The sequence below is a fragment of the Sciurus vulgaris genome (genome assembly GCF_902686455.1).
Source record: "Sciurus vulgaris genome assembly, chromosome: 9".
In the NCBI taxonomy this organism is placed as follows: Eukaryota; Metazoa; Chordata; class Mammalia; order Rodentia; family Sciuridae; genus Sciurus; species Sciurus vulgaris.
Window position 1 is genome coordinate 85,570,425 of NC_136469.1, and position 23,529 is coordinate 85,593,953.

The 23,529-nt window shown below is 36.1% G+C and overlaps 1 long non-coding RNA gene across 2 annotated transcripts in view; it reads left to right on the plus strand.

Annotated features, from left to right (window-relative positions):
* The window catches only part of LOC306669855, a 24,936-nt gene extending 2,561 nt beyond the window's left edge, over window positions 1-22,375 (plus strand). Inside the window, exons 2-3 of one of the 2 annotated variants that reach the window (XR_013766226.1) lie at window positions 20,682-20,897; window positions 21,856-22,375. This is a non-coding gene — a long non-coding RNA (uncharacterized lncRNA). The remainder of the gene's footprint in view (window positions 1-20,681; window positions 20,898-21,855) is intronic. The other variant, XR_013766227.1, reaches the window with a different exon arrangement.
* Window positions 22,376-23,529: the final 1,154 nt, after the last annotated feature.

Sequence of the window (23,529 nt, forward strand, 5' to 3'; positions counted from 1 at the left end):
AAAACATATTTGAAGATAGAACAGTTCAGAAAAAAAATAAATCAACCATATAAAATTTTACAACTAACAAAAGACTTTAAAAAATCAGCCAAATCAGCAGTTCCCTAAGAGATTGAAATTCTTTCTAAGTTGTTAGCAAATCTAACAACTAAATATTCATACATAATATAATCTACAGACTAAATATTCATACATAATATTATTCTTAAAATATATTAAATCTATTGTGATAAGCAAAATGTATTCATTTAAAAATAGATACTAAATTCATGGTGGCTTTCTGGCATGTGCTTTTTATTAATACATAAGAAACATAAGCACTATTGGGATAGGCTGTAAAATAATGTCTTATATTAAAAGATGTTCTTTTTTAAATTTTATTTGTTCTAATTAGTTGTACATGACAGTACAATGCATTTATACATTTTGATAGATCATACATAAATAGAGTATAATCTCTTATTTTTCTTATTACACATATTGTAGGATCACATCCCTCATGCAGTCATACATGTACGTGAGGTAATAATGTATTTTATAAGGAAGAAAATTTAGAAATACTGGCCTGGAAGTATATGTGTATAGGCCCTGCACTGACTCCATTGCAGACTGCAGTCAGATCTAGCCTGCACCTTGTCGAAACAGCCAGACTAGAATCTATAGAACTTCACAATTCTTCCATACCTTGCTTTTCCCCTTAAGTTAGCATTTCATCTGACTGCAGCTGTCATTTCTTTATTCTTATTTACTATGAAATTATTGCATTTCTAACTGAAAAACTGAGTGCTAGTTGCATAATTCTATTTTAGTGAATTAGTTTTTATATAACAGAAAGCATTTAAAGTCATTTGTTAGTCCTTAGGAAGAACCACTGAGATAAAACAATATTGGATTTTGTTTTTTTATAATTAAGGTATTGAGGACTAGAGGTATAGCTCAGTGGCGAAGGGAGCCTTTAATAGCTAGAGGCATAACCGCAGCACCCCTCCCCCCCCAAAAAAAATTGAAGAAAACAGAAGTGTTCCATAATACAGACTATTAAATTTAATATCCAAAATATGAAACTTTGAATATGGATCCTTTTCTGTCAGACACTGCTTTTTGAAAAAAAAAATTGTATTTATTGTACGTTAAGCCACATATTTACCATAAGGGGCTTTTTTAGCAAGTTTCATTTGAATGAAAAATTTATACCTTCTAAGATAATTTTTAAATATGTCATAAATTAAATAATGTCTTATAAAGTAATAAAGGACAAATTTCCAAGCAAACTTCATGTACCATATTTCCCCATCATTTCTGTAGGACAGTGACTTTTGTATTTCTATCCAAAGTCAACAGACTACAATGTTTTTCAGGTAAATGTCTCATTTACTTATTAATTCAGCAACTACTTATTGAATTTCACTATAATGGCCTTGTTGTCTAGATCTATATGTGAAACCCTAAACCCAAAGAACTTTTAATCAAATTAGAGGTAAAATAAAGACAATAAAGAAGTACATATTGTAATGATACTATTCTCTGTCATGGATTTGGGGTGGAAAAAATCTTTTTCCTGTGGACTAATCCATTTTTAATTGGTTTAAGAATTCAAAAAGAAAAATTATCTTATTTATCTTTCAATATATAATTTAAAAAGTAGAAGAAAATAAAAACTGAGAAAAATTTTAAAGTCTACTAAAGAGTAAATTTTATTTTCTAATTGATTAACCTGATAATTTGAGGGATTTTCTTAAATTAAAAAGGACTGTAATGTATCTTAAAATTTGCTTATCATTTGAATGCTGTGTGGATGACTAAACAATTTAAGGAGTGGATTCAACGAAAAAATTTCTCCTATTTTTTATTTCATTTACATTCAGAACTGTAAATAGAAAAGAACATGAAAGTAGTTAATATTAGCACTTTATAAATGAGATATGCCAAAGAATAACAATAGCAGCTAACAGTCATATCTAGTATTCTTAATTCACTAGGTAGTTTTAGGAAATAGTTTACTTTTTCCTCAAAATAACTTGATAAGTACTTTTTTGCTCCCATTTTATAGATGAGATTAAAGACAAAAAGATTCAGATATTTGTCCAAGATCCTTAGCTCAGAAATGGTCAGGAGGGGAGCAAACCAGGCAACCTGACTAGAAACCTCCAGCCTTCAACGTGGTGCCGAGTTTTGCTTTTCCCTGCAACACTTAATGCGCCTACAGTTCAGAGTTCATTGTACCTAAGGTGCTTTCATAATTTTTTTATTAAATTCCACATTTCCAGAGTTTTCTAGTCTCAGATTATTTTCAAAGAACTTTCATACTCTTTTGCTGACAGTTTTAATTTTCCTTCCTTAAGAAGGACTTTCTATGTTGTTTTCCTGCTAACCAGAAAATTGTGTGGACCAAACTTTCAGCTTCCATCTCCAAAGCATTCACTAATCTTCATTTGTCATTGTTCATTGTACTTAGAAAAATTTTACTCTGAAAATGCCACATCAGGAATAACATCCATGAATTTCATCAACAGAAGCTTCTGAAGAATCATTTAGCAATCACAAAAATTAAAAAATGAGCCAGATAGAATTTGCTATTAGGAACCTGACCAATTCTAAAGCTACTACTTCCTATTCTTGCCATGAGTTATGCCCTAATAATAGAAGAAACTCCCCTCCTGTGCAAACCCACACAGTGTTAATTACACACGTAGTGATGATGAATTAGGAATGCAGCTTTGCCTATTTAAAGGACTGCTGTTTCATGTTTAGCTAACACCTAATCCCATTGCCTATATTGATGTTGCTACTCCTTAAGCAGCATTTTACAGTTAAAATGCTAACTTTCGCAAACTCTTTCATTCCATAAATATATTATGCTTGTTCATTCAATAAATATTTTATGTCTCCTGCAACCACAAAGCAGCCATTTAAACAAATGTATTTAATTGGATGAACTTTGCATTATATTGCTAAATCATTTGTGTAGTTATTTTATGATTACATGTAGATTTATGTACTTTTACAAGTATTTAATGTTAATCTTCTCAGTTGTGGAAAAGGAAAAAAACAGGTGATAGATACTTTCTTGTTTTAATCTCCTCAAAGATATAAAAATTACGTTCTATATCTAAATATCAACAAACAGTTCAGAGGATTACCTAATGTATGAATACCCTGGAGACAAAAGATCTAGAAAACAAGTGGAAAGTCACTAAAATACCATGAATTTTTTAATGATTGATAGTTTTTCACTTGTTAGCTCTACCACTAACAGACAAGTAGAACATTGGTAATCAAGGTAATAAAACAAGAGCTATTTAAGTTTTTATTACACCTACTCTGTATTTGACTTAGAAAATATCTCATAATAAAATTTTGCATTATAAGATTTTGTACTCTGTAACCATTTTGTGCCAAATGGTTACTATTTTATTGGATGACTGCATCATACTGCTTCTCACTCAGGCTGCATTCAAGGTCATTTGGTTAACTTCAGAAAAATTACTGATGCCTGGACCTTACCTTCTAGAGATTGTGACTCCGCTTGATCTAAGGAGGGTCCCAAATAAATGCATTTTTTACAAACTGAGAGTTTAATGTTTTAACTAAAACAGAGAAAGAATATTGAACTCTGTACATTTTAAATCCAAGATGTAGTCCTGACTCTGAAAATAAATTGTGTCATGATCTTGTGTAGGCCATTTAATTTCTCTAGGCTAAACTCTTCTCATTCTTAAATGTTTGAGCTACTCAGTCTCTAATGTCATGGCTTTCTTAGAACCATGTTAAGAAGATGGAACTGCCGTATGTGCCTGTAAGCATTGAGCAAGACTAGGCAAGTGTGCAAAGGCACTGTCTAAAATACCCTGAGTGATAGCACAGATAATGTCCTCAGGATATGCAAAAGCAGTCTATCTTATAAACAGGCTTCTCCAGTTTTTTAAACTCTCGACTTCATCTCTCCTAGGATCTTTGCTTACTCACTTTTATTCCTTTTATCATTTTCTTCCTTTTGCTTACAACTTATGAATCATGAACACCACAAAAAACAATACAGGATTTTAGAAACTAGAAAATCCAGGTCCTTTTGCAGATAAAGAGGGCTCTCTTGTATATGCTCCAAACTACATTTATGAAGCGTTTCCCTTTTTCTAATGAGGAAAAAAAGTTCCTCTTTTTTTTATGTTTCTCAAAATAAGAGGGAAAGTCAGTTAATCAAAAACAATACTGAATCCAGAAGGCCAAGGTTCCCATCAAAGTGAGCATTTTTACTTTATGAACTTATTTAAACTGCAGTAGTCTCATCTGTAAAACTTGAAGAAAATTGCCCTTGTCTTTCATGAAGCTCAAATGAGATAATGTTTAATAGAATAGTGAGAACTGGAAGATATAGTGAATAAACATCAACTATTTATTTAGTGCCAGGAGATAGAAGAGAGTCAAAAAAGTTAAGAAAGTAAGCATCACAGTGCTAGATTTTCAAAGCCAAAGGAGGTGGGTGTTCCCAAGAGGAGACACAGGTACCCGCAGCAGGTGGGACAATGAGGTCCAGACATTAGGACTGAAGGAAGAGATGTGGCAATAGGGAGATCAGTGGTGTCTTTTCAGGAGAAAGTTCAGTAGAATGGAGAGAGCAGAAGTCAAATTACAAGGTGTATGATAGCTGTGTTTCTTCTAATTCCAAATAATACTATCTGTGATGATGGGTCACCTGCAACCTCAGAATGGGACTTTTGTGACACAGACTCCTCTTCCTTCACAAGTTGTCAAAAGACAGTGTAAAACCCATATGAGATAAATGGGTTACTTTTCCAGTTAGGCTTCTGTGTACCTCATAATATATGCAAATTAATGAGACAGAGAAGCTGCTGATGGTGGGTTTTACTATAGCATATATTATTTAATTTGGAGGAATATCTAACTCTTCTGAAATTATTTCTACTTTTTTAAGAAGGTGTCCTTGCACATTGTAATAGATTCCAAACGGATTCTCTAAGATTCTCTATTTATTATCTCACTGAGTCATTAAGTTTATTGGTCTTACTCCTTTTCCATCTACCCCTATTTCACTATTTGTGTCAGGAAGAAAATATATGTATATGCATATACATATACATATATTACATAAATTATATTATATAATGTATAATCCATTATGTCTCCAGTGAGGGCTAATATCTGACTTTAGAGAAACAGACTTGGCTAATATGCTCAGTCTTTGTGTGCTCACATGAAATTTAAACTGATTTGGACTTCAGAATGACATAAGATCAGAAAAATGATAACATGAAAGAAATGTTATTCTCATGGCTTTTAGACTCTACTTTTAAAAATGTTTATATTGGTGCATTATAATTATACACAATTATTCATTATGCCCTATTCATATATGTGCATATATTTGATACATATATATATATATATATAGTTTATGTATATGTATATAATTTGATCAGTCTCACTCCCCAGTACCTTTTAAGTTACTTGGCTCTCTTAAACTGCAGATCCAGTCTCAGGACCCTTCAAAACTCTTATCATCTAACCAATTAACCACACAGGCTCCCTGGAACACCTTTTTTTCCTCTAAGGACAACTCCCAAGACAGACCTATATGTTACTTTGCGTCATAGGAAATGTGCTCAGTGCAACTCATCCTGCTTCGGTGCAACAATGTGCCCAAGAGTATATGAAACAGTGGAGTCCAATGAAACCCAAACTCTCTCTCAAGAAAAACCTGAGCCTTCTAGACACTGGAGCCAATTTCCTGAAGATATTCTGTGCCCTAATTACATGACAGAGTGTATCTTTGGACTTGAAAAACACATTGCCCATATAGCTGTTGGGTGCCAAAAGAAATGGGTATAAATTGCCCATCTCTTTAAAGCTACCTCTTATGCCAGTTTCATTGTGGACATGCTGGTACCCAAAGATGAGACCTTCTGATTTTTGTTAGATATCCGTTAAACCGGTTTCCTGAACTCTGAGAAATCTCTGACCTCCAAAATCACAGGTCAGTAACAAATATTTAAAAAGGACAACAGAATCTAATTCAACAATGAAATAACAAGACAGGGACAACTTTTGATGTTAGAAAGTAAATTTGAGGATTGAAGTAGTCATTATAAATCATTTCTACTTTCATGACTTTTGAGTTAAACTCTCAAAAGAGTCTCACCTAAAATATTAATTCCTCTGGAAGCCTTCCCCGATCCTCCCAAACCTGTCAGGTACCCTGTGCTGCCCTTATATCATAAACAAAACTTTTCCTATCATAAAATTTAGTACCTCTTCATGCATTTTCTTATTTGCTTCAGCTATTGAAAAGTAAGCTCTAGGAAGAAGGAATCATTTCTCTCTTTAGCAATCTATATTCCTGGTACTTAACATCTGTCTGGCACACAATAGATGCTTAATAAATGTTTAGTGGGTAAATTAATTGTTAACTATTCGCCTGGAAGCCTGGGAGCCCCCCCAAATTCCTAAGGATTCTGTGGCATATACTAAAAATGTAAATTAAAATGATAATTTCGAAGGCACTGTTAACATGTAAAAATGGGAAACCGAAGAAGAACATCTTTTGTGAGTGGTTTTTGTTCTTAAATGAGAACATATTAACACAAGGTTCTTCAATCATAAGATTTACATTTTTTCTATACCTTGCAATCTACCACATTGTTCTTCAATGCTATTCTTAGAAATGACTCCTCCTTCTTTGCCCTTTTTCTGTTGGTCGATTCTTACCCAGTCAGTTATACTCTCCCTTGAATCTTCACTGAGTCTCTCATTGCCCTACTTTCCTCTCCTCCAAACTTACATCTCCTATACCCCATGACCACGAAGTCCTCCATTTTATAAAGACCCTTCACAAACAACCTCCCCTTCCTTCATTGTCCCATATCTTTATGCCAGGCACTATGGTGCAGGCCTGTAATCCCAGTAACTCAGGAGACTGAGGCAGGAGGATCACAAGTTTGAGGCTGGCCTGTACAACTTAGGGAGACCCTGTCTCAAAATAAAATAAAAAGAACTGGGTATGTAGCTCAGTGGTAGAGCATTCCCTAGCATGTATGAGACCCTGGCTTCAATCCCCAGTATTAGTGTATGTGTTGGGGTGGGGGGTGGATTTTAGATCTTTGTATGACACAAATAAGTAGTTCAGTAAATATTAGTTATTGCTCTTGTTAATGGTGATTTAAAAGTCATTTTCTGAAGCTGGGGGTGTAGCTCAGTGTTAGAGTAATTGCTTAGCATTCACAAGGCCCAGAATTTGATCCCAAGCTCTGCAAAAGAAAAAAAAAAATTTCCTTCTCAATGCCAGATTCTTTAAGTCAAAATAATATATTACTTGTGATTTCTCTGTTGAGTGCTGGCATATAGTAGACACTAACTGAACAGTTGTTGAATGAATTGGTTGATTACAAAAGCTGAAATCCATATTATAAATTATAGGAACAGAAGGAAATTACATCAGGCTGGGTTGTACTACATCTCATAGTGTTCAGACATTATGATGTTAGTAATTATTGCAACTGTGATTCCTATTTCATTAATGATGTGCATATTATCTCAACTAGATCCTAGACCAGTTTTTACACACCTATGATTCAAGTTTAAGGCCACTGATACAGAAGAATGGCCCATTAACCATGCACTTAACATCACTTCACAGCATTGGTCAGTACTGCTCACAAGTCACAGTGTCATATGCTGAGTTAGGTCCAGAAAACCAAAAGATTGTTGAACAAAATAAATACTTTAAGCAGAATATGCTTTAAACAGAATATGCTGTTTGTTCAAGACTCTGTAACATCTTGAATCATACTTAGAAAAACTGTCAGAGATAAGACAAATCATTTTAAGAAAACACAGTGCAGCAGAAGAAGCCAAAGGACTTCTTGTATCAGCATCCCAACAACTAGGCACCCAAAGAACACAATACCACTGTGCTCTGTAAAAATCTGATTATAGGTTTATTACTGTGAGAATTAATACAGGCACGATATTGAAACCTGACAGATTAACAAATATATTTGCATATTAAGATTAAATATCTCCCAATTCAATGGATTAACTAAATTTGACTATTTACATGTTTTAACATTTGCATTATTTAAAACACTTTCACATGTGCATCTTTTATTTATGAAGGATTTAGTAACTGTGATAGAAGGCATAATACAGGCCAAATTATTCAGCAATCATAGATTTGAAACTAAAAGTTTTTTTTTTTAATAGAGACAGGAAAAATGCATAAAACTTAAAATTAATGTTATAAAATAAGTAAAAATAAACTGCTAAAAATAGCCTGTTACTTCTTTTTATTGTCATCAAATTTCTTGCTTCCAACTTCTTCATTGATTGATCTATGTATATAGCTTTTCATAATATAAATAATTTAATTATATTTTGAATAAATTAATTTTATTTTATTAGACTTGGAAGTTTGTTATTTCAAATTTATTTTACTAAAATATAATCATGAGGTTTCCTGGAATGGATGAAGTAGTGTAAATCTTCCAGACTTTTCTTGACTGAAACCTACAATCATTTTACATTACAATGAAACATACTCAGGAATATATATTCATGTAAATCTGAAATAAATGCTTTAAATTCAGTTGTTGAGATGCTCTGCAACCTCTTTTATTTCATAAAAATCTGAGAATTATTAAAATTCTTTTGATGACACACTAATTGGTTCCGTTGTGCAATTTGGAAAACAGTAATGAAGGTCAATGATGCTTTTCCTGAGGCCCCTGGAGCCCTAGTTGCTATGTGTGTGGGCAGGAAACTCAGAAGGGAGGGAGAATCATGGAGCAGATGGGTTCCAGGTTCTCCCACCTTTTACTATTTTTTGTTGTATATATAAGTTTCATTTAAAGAAACATATAGGTTCAAAAAGTTTGACAATTGTCTGTATAATTTCCTTACCTATTAAGTCAAATCCTGTTATGACGAAAACCACATCTTCAGAAATAACTACATAAAACATTTCTCATATGATCTTTTCACTCAAACAATACTATAGGCACAAAGTTACAGTAAAATTAAAGTACTTGTATAATACAATTTTCCTTACATCTTTTGAATGCAGCATTGTAATTTTAGAATGAATATTTTGGGATTGTGTGAATTTGGTTAATTTCCATGAATTTCAACTATGAATTCAATGCTAAGTTTTGCTTAGAATTCAATGCCACATTTTGAGTGGTCACTTTTTGTTTCTGATAAGTAAATAAATTTGATTTCTTTATGCTCAAGATAGTTTGCTTATTGCTTTATTCTTCATTTTTTTTTTTTTTTTTTTCAGATAAAGAGCATTTCAAATTAGTCAACAGGAAAACGAGACACTTCTCTAGGCTTTATCAGTTTTTCGAGAATGGGAACAGAGTGAGGCTAAACAGAAAATACCAGAATGATGAATAAGGCAACACAAAGTTGAAATATCTGGTTTGGTAGAACACTGAGGATATGGAAGCAGTTTCTGTGGATAATAGCAGAAAGTAATTCTGTTGAGAAAAAAGGAAGTTCTTTCTGCTTTTAAGCCTGAGTAAGAGAAAACACAATCAAGATTTTTTTCAATGAAGTACATAGCCTGAGGAATGGAGGTTTGTTGCATTTGAAATCCTATGAACCACCTGGACAACTCTGATGTGTGGTTTCCAAAGAGACTCTTGTTTTGTAGATCAAACATGGACTTGGGAAAGTGGTACACACTTTAAGTGTCTTTCCTTTTCTGAATGGTAAACACGGCTCCATGTCTTACACTCTTCTGCAATCCTCCAGTGACTGACTCTGTACCTGAACATTACTGTGCTCCATTAATGTTCTTTAGGTGAATGGATGATGGATGTTAAAAGGGATAATATTTAGGAAAGCATTGAATGGGGAGTTAAAACATGGAGTTAGTTCAGCTGGGTTCAAATTCTGACTGCCTTATTCACTGAGACTTTGGGCAAGCCACTTAACTTTTCTGTGCCTCAGTTTTTCCTCACTTATAAAGCAGGTGATAGTATCACTGTGGGGCTGGGACGTAGCTTGGTGGTAGAGCAAGTGTCAGTATGTATGGGGCCAAAGATTCTATCCTTAGCAGCAATGACAACAAAAGATCAATATCCTTTAAAAATGTTGAGGGTCTTAAATGAGCCCAAACTATTTAGAATTGTGCTTGGCCCATGCTAGAGTTCAATAAAGTTTAGCCACTTTGAACTTAACAAATTGGAAACTATAAACCATCCAAGACTTTTGTTGTTTTAAAAAATGTTCAAGGGTTGGGGAGATAGCTCAGTCGGTAGAGTGCTTGCCTTGCAAGCACAAAGCCCTGGGTTCGATCCCCAGCACCACAAAAAAAAAAAAAGATCAAGATTGTTTAAAGGTTACTGCAGTACAGTAAACTCACTGTATTCAAGGGTTTAATATTGAAATTTATCTGTTCATTTTCAATAATAAAGGTTGTAAGTTATAGTATTTTATTATTTTATTTGTGCAGGAATTTGAATTAGCAGTACTATTAGGTTTGTGTGCAAGACAAGTAAAATAAGTTATTTTATGTGGAGAGTGTGTCCCAAATATTATCCATAACATGTTGTACTTCTTGTAGTTATGTATTCAATATTTGTTTTTCTAAAAGCAAAAAAATGAGTACAAGAATTATCACTATTTAACTTCTAGATCCCAACACAATAACCGAAATAGCTAAAGTCATGGTGCATTTACTCTGTGCTATTATGTTAAAAACTTACAAAGTTAACATAAATTAATATCTCATTTGATATACTTTGAAGATGGCATCATTGTTACTGGCAGACCAGCCCAGGGACCCTGCCCCAGCTGACTGGATTTGTCCACAAACCTGCATAAGAAGTGGGCAAAAGTTGGAAGAAGGAACAATGAACTTCAAGTAGTTTAATCAAATTGGGGAGAAGCAGTTTGATTGCTTCTACCCACAGATCTCACAGAAGCAGTTACAATTTATAGAAACAAAAGCAGATGATATGCATATGTATATTTAATTGTTCTGAGAAGAGGGCAAAATAGGACAAAAGGTAAGAAATACATGTATGTAAATTTAGTTAGTTGTGATGGACAGGCCAGGGCAGGGGACCATCTCCAAACTCAGCTTTCTTGGCAACAGTCAGGGTGGAGGGTTGCAGCCCTTCAGCCGTCCTTCTCATTGACAGGAAGTTGTTCTAACTTGGTGGTGAAGGGGAGCGCCAAATTCACTCTGCTTCGTATTGAATAGATTATTGTCCAAAAATGTTCATGTTTTTATCCTCACTTCCATGTTTGAAAGGTACGTTGCTGCCTCTTGATTCTGGTCTGGTCCATCTGACTTGCCTGGGCCATTGGATGCACACAGGTTAGATGTAAGCCCTTGAGGAGCATTTGTGTGGATGTGCTTGCTATCACGAACCTCTGCCATCACCATGAGAGTCATGCCTGGGCTAGCACCTGGTCCCAGGGAAGGGTTGGGAAACGTGAAGCTGAACTAAGCCCCCAAACCAGTTTAGATGAGCCCACCTTCAGCCGAATTCCAGATTCAAGAGTAAGCCCATGCAAAATCAGCAGAACTTCCCTGTTCCCTCTAGACATGTTGGTTTGCATCCTACAAATTTCAAGTTTATTTTTATTTTCACTTTCTTCAAGGTATTTTTAAAATTTCACTTAAGACTTCCTTGACTCAGCATTTTATTTGAAGGGTTTGGTTTAATTTAAGAATATTTGGATATTTTTCCTGCTGTCTTTCTGTTGTTGATTGCAAAGTTTAATTCCAATTATGATTTTCAAGTACTCTGAACTTATAGTTGGTATGTCTCTACACAATTACATTTGTCAAGATATGGAATATGACCCAGAATGTGGTCTATCTTGCTGAATGTTCCATATGAGTTTCAAAAGAATGTGTTTGGGGCAATTATTTGAATTTATCAATGCCCATTAGGTCATGTTGATTAATACTGCCCTTTGAGTCAACTATATCCTTACAGATTTTCCATTTACTTGATCTATCATTTACTGAAAGAGTGTGCTGAAGTCACCAACTCTTCTATCAGTTTTGCCTAATATATTTTGTCTCTATATTACTAAATACATGCATACTTAGAGTTGTTATGTCTTCTAGGAGAATGGAGCTCTTTATCATTAAACAATGTCCCTATTTGTTCTTAGCAACTTTCCTTGTTCTGAAGTATGCTGTTTGAAATCAATAGTTTCTCCAGGTTTCTTTTCATTAGTGTTAGCTTGCTATGTCTTTCTAAATGTTTTTACTCCTAATTTTTCTGAGCTTTTACGCATAAGGTGTGTTTTTTACTTTCTATTACTCTGCCCATCTCTTGTCTTTTAATTGCTATATTTAGATAGTGTTTTTTTTTTTTACATAGTTGGATTAACATTTATCACGGGTTATGGTTTGGATCTGGAGTGTCCCCCCAAGCATTGTGTTGAAGGTTTAATCTCCAGTGCAGCAATGCTCAGAGGTGGAGCTTTGTGGAAACAATTGGAACATAAGAGCTCTGACCTCATTGGTGGATTAATCCACTGAGGGATTAATAATTTGATGGCACTATTGGGAGGTGGTGGAAACTGTAGGAGGTGGGGTTTAGTTAAAGGAAGTAGGTCACTGGGGGTGTGCCTTTGAAGGCTAATTCTTTTCCCCAGCCCTTTCCTCTCTCTCCACTTCCTGGCTACCATGAGGTGAGAAGCTTTCATCCTCCACACCCTTCTGCCATGATATTTTGATTATAACTGTTGTCTATCTATCTTATTTCTCCTTGTTTCCCTTTCTTGTCATCTCTTTTTCTGCCTTCTCTGGTTTTAATTGAGCTTTTTATATGATTTAATTTCATCTCCTTTGTGTATCAATTATGATAGTTTTAAAAATTAGTAATTGCTCTCGAGTTTGTAAGATACATTTTTAACTAATCTAAGTCAATCTTCAAATAGCTTAATGCTCACTTGTAGGGCAAATACCTTACATCAGAATATTTCCAATTTCTCCCTCTTATTCCTATGGCACTGGTGTCATGTGGTTTTTCTGTCTTTTCTTTTTTTGGTTGTGTGTGTGTGTGTGTGTGTGTGTGTGTGTGCGCGCGCATTTGTGTGTGTGCGTGTGTGTGTGTGTGTGTGTGTGTGTGTATCTGGTACCAGGGATTGAACCATTATGCTCAGGGGTGCTATACCTCTGAGCTACATCCCCAGCCCTTTTTATATTATATTTTGAGATAAGCCTCACTTGATTGCCTAGGCTGGCCTTGAATTTATGATCCTCCTGCCTCAGCCTTCTGAGTAACTGGGCTCATAGGAATATATCTGTCAATATTCATTTATCCTCATTTTATAATCATTCAATACATTGTTTCTGTTATTAATTTTTTAAAAAGTTGTATTTTAGATTAATTAACAAGAAAAATAAAATATTTTATTTATGCTCCTTTAAAATTGAAGACTTAAAAGAGGAGTCAATCATTGTCCTGACTGACTCCATTTTGTCCCTTTAACTTTTGTCTCTAAGTTTTTTCTCCCTCCCAGCTTCCTGAAAGTCATTATCTCATGCTGAGAGTGAGAACCCCAAACCCTGGCACCAGCAGGACCCCAGCAGGATTCCACAAACCAGATGGCAGCTTGACCAAGAGTGCTATGATTATGCATATCTCTCCGCTTCTGCTTCAGTCTTTCCCTTATATAATCCTGAAGCTCTTATCAAATCTGAGAAGACAGTTTTCTAGATCTGCTGGAAATGAACTCCCTTTCTACTTCACTGCTACTTCTCTCTCTTTGCTAATCCCATTCTGAAGGTGGCAGGTGGCCAGACTTGATCTTTTAAGAACACAGAGTCAAGCTGATCACAGTGGCACATGATTGTAAGCCCAGCAGCTTGGGAGGCTGAGGCAGGAGGATCATGATTTCAAGGCTAGTCTCAGCAATTTAGCGAGACCCTCAGCAACTTAGTGAGACCCTGTCTCTAAAGGAAATACAAAAAAGAGCTGGGGATATGACTCAGTGGTTAAGTGCCCTGGGTTCAAAAACAAAAACAAAAAAAAGACCATAGAGTTGAATCTCTAACTTCTGAGGACTCTAGTAACAGTCTCACCATTTATCCCTTCTTCAACATTCTTTCTTTCTTTATATAAATCCTAGTTTCTGACCTGTATCCTTCTCACTGAAAAAACTAGCTTTAATACTTCTCACAGTGAAAATCTGCTGACATTGATTTCACTCAGTTTTTGTCTGAGAAATTACTTCTTAACTTTTGAGAGATAGTATCATCAGATATAGGATTCTAGGTGATTGGTTGTCTTTCTTTCACATGTGACTTTATCTTATTCTACTTTGATATTGCTTAAATGGTATGTGGTAAGAAATTCACTATATTTCTTAATTCACCTACAGGAATATATACTTCTCTGGCTTCTTTTAAGAACTTTTCTTTGTCTTTTATTTTTTTAAATATGATATGCCTAAACTGTTTGTTTTGTTATTTATCTTGCTTGGTGTTATCTGAGATTCCTGGATCTGGTATCAGATCCAGATCTAGTTTCAGAAAATTTTCAACCATTATTAATTATTAATCCAGTTAAGTGTATATATATTAGACCTTTTGAAATTTTTTCATATTTTTGAATGTTCTGTTCTGGGTTGGTTGGCTGATTTGTATTTGTTTTTTCTCATTGCATTTCTGTTTTGAATTGTTTCTATTGATTTGTTTTCAAATCCATTTATTCATTCCTCAGCTGTGTCCAGTCTTCTGCTGATCCCATCAAAAACATTCTTCACATCTGTTACAATATTATAATTTGTAGTATTTCCTTTTAAGTTCTTAGAATTTCCATATTAACTATTCTAGCATGTTGTCTACTATTTCTATTAGAATCCTTAACATTTTAATCCCAATTATATTAAATTCCTTATCATAACTGATGTCTGATGCTTATTTTATGTGTTCATATGGTGTTTTTCCTTGCCTTTAAGCATTTTAAGATTTTTATTAAAAGCCGAGCATGATGTTATCAGGTAACAGAAACTGATGTAAATAGGCCCTTAGTATAAAGTTTCATATAAATCTGATGATTAATTGGACCGTATCTAATGTTTTCAGTAATTTTAAGTGTCAGTGGCTTAAAATTCCTCTATAGTCTTTTTTCTTTTTTTCTTCCTTTTTTGTTTTCTTTTTGGTCTCTCATTACTTTGGACTCCTGTAAGTTCTCCTCCTCAGAGAAAGTTTGTACATCTTATAGCACTTTTAGCTATCATCTACTGTTATACTGGAGTTGCATTGATGTGGTGATACAATATAAGGAAAGGCGAGTGTTCTATACTCTCATAATTAAATCTTTCAGAGTTTCAGTTCCTAGGCTATAAATTTCATAAGAGGTTTTTTGTTTTTCTCCCTCAGGTAAGTCAAGAGGTCTAGCCTAGGTTGGAGTGGTGTAAATGCCCTTCCTTCAGGTGGAATGAGGCTCTGGTGAAGTCTTTCCTGTGGAGACTAGGCCTTTGCTGTGGTGTAAGTTCTGTGCATGATTCAAAGGTTCATGCTTCCCCTACCCCTTTTCGCAGTTACTCAGCATGAGAACTTGTGGTTTTCTAGAGGTAAAGCCAGTTAAAGTGTGGGGGCTCTAAGACCCCAGCCCCCAGGAGTCCCTCATTCTCTTATTTCTCCACACTTAAAAGTCTCTAACAATTCACTAAAATTAACCCTGTGTTTCTACCAGTTTGTGACTCCAGAAGCTGCTGCTCCATGAACACATATTTTAGCAGTGACTTTCTGAATTTACCTGTTTGTCTAGATTTGGGGTGTTGGTTTGCTCTGTGGCCTAAGTTCTCTGACAGGCCCAAGAAAAGATTTTTTTAGCTTGTTCCGTTTTTCTTATTGTAAGGAGGGGAGTGATAACACATTGTTGTGGTGATATGGTGTGTGAAAAGGAAAGTGTTCTATAATCTCATGATTAAATCTTCAAATTTTACAGGGGTGATTTTCAAAACTTAGAGTGGACAGGATATTTGTATTTTACAAAAGAGAGTTGAGTAATAGGATGAAGAACTTTTATGCTTTTAGTATATTATAGTTATACATAGTAGTAGGGTTCGTTTTGATATATTCATCATGGAATTTAATTTGCTCCATTTTAGCTCTTTACATATTGGAGCTGAAATCACTTTTAAGTAGAAAGATAATAGTCGCCTATGACATTCTCCCTTGTGTTTGATGAAGCTCATTATTAACAGTGTCACCAGCTCGGTCGGTCCTTTGAGGCAAAGACAGCTACCAAAAGAAGAGTTAGTAAGATGCATTTCATTGATTCACACAGGAAGGTGGTAACCCTAGAGGAAGAGTAGAAAAGAAATTAAGGCCGCTACCCACAGGTAAGGAAGTCAAGGGAGAACAGCTTACTTATATTTGGGGGGCTAGAAATTAAAATTTCCCTAAGCTATGTTGCAATCTCTCATTGCACCTGTGCCACTTTGCACATGGTCTAAAATGTACTTAAAATTTTGTTAGATCACCTCACCCCACCTGGGCATGTCTTTTAACATGTAATTATATTTATTTGATGGTCTCGGGTTACTTTTAGACAGCTGTGGTGGTTCTGCTAGCATGAGTCTGATGCTTTCTCGTTTTATGTCTTCAACAATAGATATCCTTGGGATGATCCCACTCCAGTTATCTTAAGCATGGAGCATGCAGTCCTTTCCTTCAACAGTCACCAGCCTAAACTTACCCTGTACTCCTGCGTCAGTACCATTTGCTAAATGAGTTCAAATTATATAATCTCCAATTCATAAAAAGTTCATTAAAAATCATTATGAGGTAAAGCAGATTTGTCATTGAAAATCAGAAGTCTTTAGTTATTCATCTTCTGTGAACTTATTTTCTGCATGGAGCCTCTTCCATACTCAACAAACAGGTATCTCAGAATATAACTGGCTGGTAGAATATTCACATATGAGAAAGAAAACATCCAGAGAATAAGTGTCTATGGATCTAACGTTTGTAATTGAAAACAAAGACAGCATTGGCTGTGCAAAGAACCTACATAATTATTATTATTATTATTATTCCTTATGCATTGAATTGTGAACATTAATTATGTCATAGATGTGGTCATAGCAATGTACTAGTAAAAATACATTTACTATATTTGTTTTAACCATATATATACTGGTAAAAAAAAAATGCTCATTGGATTTCTTTTTGGAAATCTGGTGGCATTGAAACTTACCCCATTGTTCCTTTTCATCTCTTTGTTGAATTCAGTCATGCAGGTATGTAAGATAGCCTGAAAAACGTGAGAATTCTAGTCCAACTCGAAGTTATTCCCATTTGAAATGAAAGCATGGAAGTGTCAGATTAATGTTGGCAATGAGTCTGATCCATGTTGCTATCAAACAGACCCCAAGGGTTTACTTGAACTTCTGATTTAGTGGCAGGATTGCTCTAGGAACTCATGGTGAAACTTAAGAACAGACTTCAAATTAGTGTCTGTACTGGGATCACTGGGTGGAGCAGGTAACCAAGAATAGCCACAGGAATGGGGTGTGTTGAGTAGAGAGAAAAATCTCTCAGTTATGAGTACTGGTGAACAGACTCTTTCGGCTGAGACAGGAGCAAACAGGATGCTCCTAAAAGGCAGAAGGCCTCCTCTATAGGTGCACTAGCAATTAAAGATAAAGACTGAAATCGATGACAAAGGACTGGTAGTCTCATCCTTGAAGATTTTGCAGGGAAAAGGGTAGACTACTGTATTGGGGAAAACAAAGCGATTTCCTCTGCTCTCCTTCCACAATCATCACAGAAGATTACTGTGACCTCGAAAGTGTGGGAATTTCTCCCCACCAGGAAGCAAACAATTAATTTTGTAGTAGATGCCAGCTCTGCTAATTCAATGTGTTCTGATCTTATCTACCTAGAGATAGTGTCAGATCAGATCCCACAGGCTGAGGGGTCAGGCCCCAAGACTGCTCCTCCATTTCAGATGCCAGTAGCAAGTCCCAAGTTTTCAGGGGCATTTTGATCCACTGGGTATAAATCAGTAATCCCACACCTCCACCTCAGGTTTAATTAATTTGCTTGAAGAGCTCAGAGACCTCAGAGAAATGCTTACTTACATTTACCAATTTATTATGAAGAATATTTCAAAGGACACAGAGATGCATAGCTTAAGGTATGAGAGGAAGGGTGTGGAACTTTAATGCCCTCCCTGAGTCTGCCACCCTCTGGGAACTTCCATGTGTGTTCAGGAATCTGAAAGCTCTCCAAACCCTGCCCTCTCGGGGTTTTTAGGGAGACTCCTTTGCATACCTAACGCTAATAGACTAGTGAGGAAACACAGGAAGTCCTGTCCTTCGGATTCATTTGTCTGTCTGCATGGGACATATCTCTCTCCAGGGCATGGGGCAGGTTCCCTCTGAAATAGGAAGAATCTTATGATCTACTCTTGGCAAGGAGAGGTCAGAGAATTTCTTTATGGTCATCTCCAAAACAGAAAGGTGTGGGAAGATTAGAGTTTCTCTGACCCGCCTTGGGGACAAGAAATTCTAGTTTCTATGGCCTGCCTTGGGGAGGTGTAGTGAGCTAGAAACCATGGATGAAAATGTACGCGGGCGCGCGGGCGCACACACACACACACACACACACACACACACACACACACTGCTTTCAGTATAAGTTTGTCTAAAGACACTTTAATTTCATGGGGTCTTGACTCTGCTAATGATGATTCTATTTGTAAACATCGTTCTTGAATTCCAGCTCCCATAATTAATAACTTAGATCTATTTTATAGTTTCAATCATGGTTTTATCTGTAGAATGCTGCTAACAGAACGCGCACCATGGGATACCTCTGACATTGACATAATCCCACATAGTCAGTCTTGAACAGAATGCCTGAACACAGAAGGTGCTCAAGAAATGATATATCAGTTCTCCCCCAAGTGTGCGCACACCCACCCCCACATGTGTGCACACGCACACTTATTCACTTACCAACTAAGAAACAGTCCTTGTTCATGACGAAGATTACAGATAAATAGAATATGACTAAATGTCAGCAAGGGCCCTTTTTTTTATTACAAATAAATAAAAGTGTACCAGATATAAATTTCCTCACTTGTGGGGAATGTTGCAATGTCATGACGGTTTAAATAATGTTTTCCGGTAGTACAGTTGCTAGATTAGTAGTACATTTAATCATAAACATCAACTCGTCAAAATTTAGAGAAGACACTATCTTTGTCTTTTACAAAACAGGGTTGAGTAATAGGTCATAGAATTTTCATATGCTTTTATTAACACATAGAGTTGTACATAATAGTGGGGTTCATTTTGGCATACTCATACATGCAAGCAATTTCATTTGCTCCATTTCAGCCCCCAGAGCTTTGTCTTTTCTTCCCCTCCTCCTTCCCTCTATTCCCTTTCCTCTACTCTATTAGTCATTTTTCTATTTATTTATTTATTTATTTATTTGGTGCTTTATAGATACACATTAAGGTAGAATCCACTGTGGTATACTTATAATTTTGTCAAATTAATTCCGCATTTCCTCCCTTTTCCCATCTCTCCTCCTTCTCCTCCTCCCCCTCAATCTCCTTCCTTCCTCTGCTCCACTGATTCTCATAGCTGAAAACTAGAACAAAGTAAGGGCAAAGGGGCAAGGGGTGGATCTCAAAAAAACAGAGGGAAGGTCAGTGTGTGTGGTATTTTTTAAATGTGTACATTTCTTTGGGGGGCTAAGTAATACAGAAAACAGGAGTGTATTTAAAGGTGTAAAATGCCATGAGGGAATGAATTTTACTTTAAACTATTTATATCATGCTACATTTACAAGCATGAGGGAGGAAAATAAATAATTCATTGATTCCAATGTTTGCTTATTAAGCATGACATCTGTCTTCAGTTTGTTTCCTGAATTGATGTTGACTGTATATTATAAATTCTTGTATAAGATAAACTTCATCAGCCTGAGTTAAAGTTTTTCCTTAGAATTTTTTCAGAAAGCATAAACATTACATTCTTGGAACAGCTGCATCTTTTAATTCTTATTTTGTTTAATGACACAGCCAAATTATTAAACAAGATTAAAGACCCAAGTAGAAGACTTTTTTTCCTTTATTTATTTTTACCCCCAGTACTGGAGGTTGAACCCAGGGCCACTTTGCCACAAAGCTACAGTTTACAGCCCTTTTTAATTTTTAAACAAGGTTTTGCTAATCTTCCAGATTGACCTTGAACTTGCAATCCTCCTACCTCATCTTGAGGAGTTGCTGAATTATAGTCTTGGGCCACCATGCATGGCCCACTTAGAAGATTCTTGAAAGCACATATAACAATAATAACAATATAGACAATCTGAAAGATTCAGTAATCTGTAAATTCTGTGGTCTTTACATGCATAAACTTATGAATGAGAATTTGCTTCAAATTATCACTTACAAATTAAATTTCATCACATAAATTTTAGTCACATCGTGATTTTATTGACAGCATTACAATATTACACATTTTGCAAACAATTGTCTGTATTGCAGTCCTTCATAACCTATGGTTTCACTTTCTACAGCTTCTGTTATCCATGGTTAATGTAGTCCAAAAATAGTAAATGGAAATTTCCAGAAATAAGCAATTTGTATATTTTAATTTGCGTGCCATTCTGAATGGCACAATGAAATCTCTCACCATCTCGTTCTATCCTTCTCAGGAAGTGAATCATAACTTTTTCCAGTGGTCCATGCTGTGTACACTACCACCATTAGTCACTTGGCCATCTGGGTTAACAGATCTTCTGACGCAGTATGGTAGTGCCTGTGTTTAAGTAACCTTTACGTCCTTATCTAATACTCCATCACATTGCCTCCATCATTCATCTCACTTTATCTCATCACAAAGGCATTGCATCATTTCACATCATCGCAAGAAGGGTGAGTAAAGTACAAAAAGATATTTTGAGAGGGAGAAATCATATTCACATAATTTCATTACAGTATATTGTTGTAATTGTTCTATTTTATCATTAGTTATTATTGTTGATCTCTTATTCCTCATTTACACATTAAACTTTATCATAAGTATGAACTATAGAAAAAACTATAGAACTATAGAAAAAATGTAGCACATATAGGGGTTACATTCCATAGTGTCAGGCATACACTGGGGGTCTTGGATAAAGGGAGACTACTGTGTAGTCACTACTTTTTTCATTCTTTTACTGTCCCTACTGGTAAAACTTAATTGTGTTGATTCCACTGGTACCAGTGAGGTTCGAGTGAGGATAATTTTGCAGAATCAAAACAAAAATAAAATATCATTTCTAACAGAATACACAATGATTTGTGTTATGGGGTGAATTGTGTCCTCTCCTCCAAAATTCATGTATTCACTTCCTGACCCTCAGTGCCTTAGAGCTTGACTGTATTTGGAGATAAGTTCTTTAAAGAGAACAAGTTAAAACGAGGCTGTTGGGGTGGGCCTGAGCGGAATCTGGTGTCATAGGAAGAAGAAAGTCGGACATATGTAGAGATATCAGCAACCTTAGAATCTACCAAGCAAAGAGCACTTAGAGAAGGTGACTCCAAGTCAAAGAGAGGCCCCAGAAGAAACCAACTCAGCAACACCTGATATCCCACACCTAGCCTTCAAAACTTGGTTAAATCACCCAATCTGTGGTGTTTTCTTATAGCAGCTCTAGCAAACTAATATAGGTTTCCTCCTTACAAACCCCTATGAGGAAGGCACGAGTATTATTCCTTTTTATTTATAATGATTTGAAAGGAAAGAAGAAAACTAAAGCACAAGGAACTACAGTTTGAAACCTCGAGTGAAATCCTCAAGGGCTTGAACACACCAAAGATAAATTCCTTAAATAACAAAGTGCTTAAGTTGTCTTTCAGGAAAAGCCTCCAGAATCCACTCCAGGATGGTTTGAAACCGGCTTTTCAAGAATGGACATGCGCAGAAGCAGCTCGTCTAGTCACTGACGAACTGAATGTGTTTGACATCACACATTCAAAATCCCTGAGCAGAACACTCCTAAGAAGAAACTTGAGACCTGTGAAGAGGCTTGATGACCGACCTCACTTTGAAAAGGACCCGAAACTTTCCCTTCTCACCATCCAATCATCAAGCAATTTCTCTCTCCTCTCTTTCTCTAAATTCCCCTGCTTTCAAAGGATGGGGTGGAAGATTTGAGGGGTTTTGTTTGTTTCTTTTGTTTTGTTTCCACTTCCCGACCTCCTTGCTGGGTCACTGCACAATAAAGCTTTTTCTTTTTGCAAAACCCCAACCCTAGTCTTGGCTTCCACGGGTATCAGGACTCAGGAATCAAAGCCTTACCCTTGACCTTCGAGCTCTCTTGTTCCCCATACTGCATATTACATACAAGGCTATTAAAGCCATGTTTACATTATTGTATTTCTGTTATTGTCCAATTGAGTATATTGTTAGTTAAAACAATCTTTTAAGTTATGACTACAAAAAAGGAGAGAAAACAGAAAGAATAGCAGGTTTCAAAAATATTTACACTGAGCCCGTAAAAATCATGAGTTAACACACTGCCACAGCTTGCAAGACAGAGTTCTCAAAGATAACACAGAAGACCTCAGAACCTGTGATGGGACAGCAGAAAACTAGGGCAAAGGTTGTCAGAGGTCAAGAAAAACACGGAAGACAGGTCCAAATTCTTAGAAATGAACACCTTTTAGAGATAAAGAAGACAGTCACTGCTAAAAACACAATAGGGTCGTGCGGGTAGACTCAGAGAAAAGCAAGCAAAATAGGCAAGCAAATTTAAAATAACTTTTGTAGAAAGCTAAATTTTACTGTAATGATAAAGTGTGGGAAGATGTGTTTTGTAGTAAACTTTCCACTGAGAATAACTAGAAAAGCAAAACTAAACAAAGCATTTATCCAAAGGCATTAGACAGAAAGGCAGTGGGGAACTGAGGAGCTGCATCTGTGAGAGCGGGTGGTAAGCCCGGCCCTGGAGTTGCTCTTGCCCTTTAGGTGATTCAAAGCAGGGAAAGTACGGGATGAGGGAGGGCGGAGCTGAGCAGAGATCGAAAAATTTACAAAGATTGGTGTAAGGATAGATGCGGGTGACCAGAAAGGGGTCAGACCAAAAGCGGCTGAACAAGGCTTTATTGGGGTTTGGGGCAATCGCCGCTGGGCTCCAGCTGCCGGGGCCTTTATAGTACGGAATCGGTGGGGGAAGGCTTGAGGGTTTAGCGTCCCCCTGGGGTTGGCTGGGGACTCCATGGATGGAAGGCGGTTGCCAGGCGGCACTAGGGTTTATCTGCTGGCGTCTGATTGGTTGTTCTTTGGCCCACGCGGGCTGACTGATGCCCCGCCCCCATACAGCTGCTCAGACCTCCCCAACAGTTGGAAACAAAAATGAGAGCTTAGGCCTTAACAACAACAACAAAAAGATCTTCTACTAGAAGCCAGGATCGTATAGTAATCTTAGTAGTAAAGACGAACTGGAAAAAAATTAGGTCTCACCTTTTACAGTATAGAAACCAAGGCACAGAGAAATTAAAGTGACCAGGGTCTTGCAGT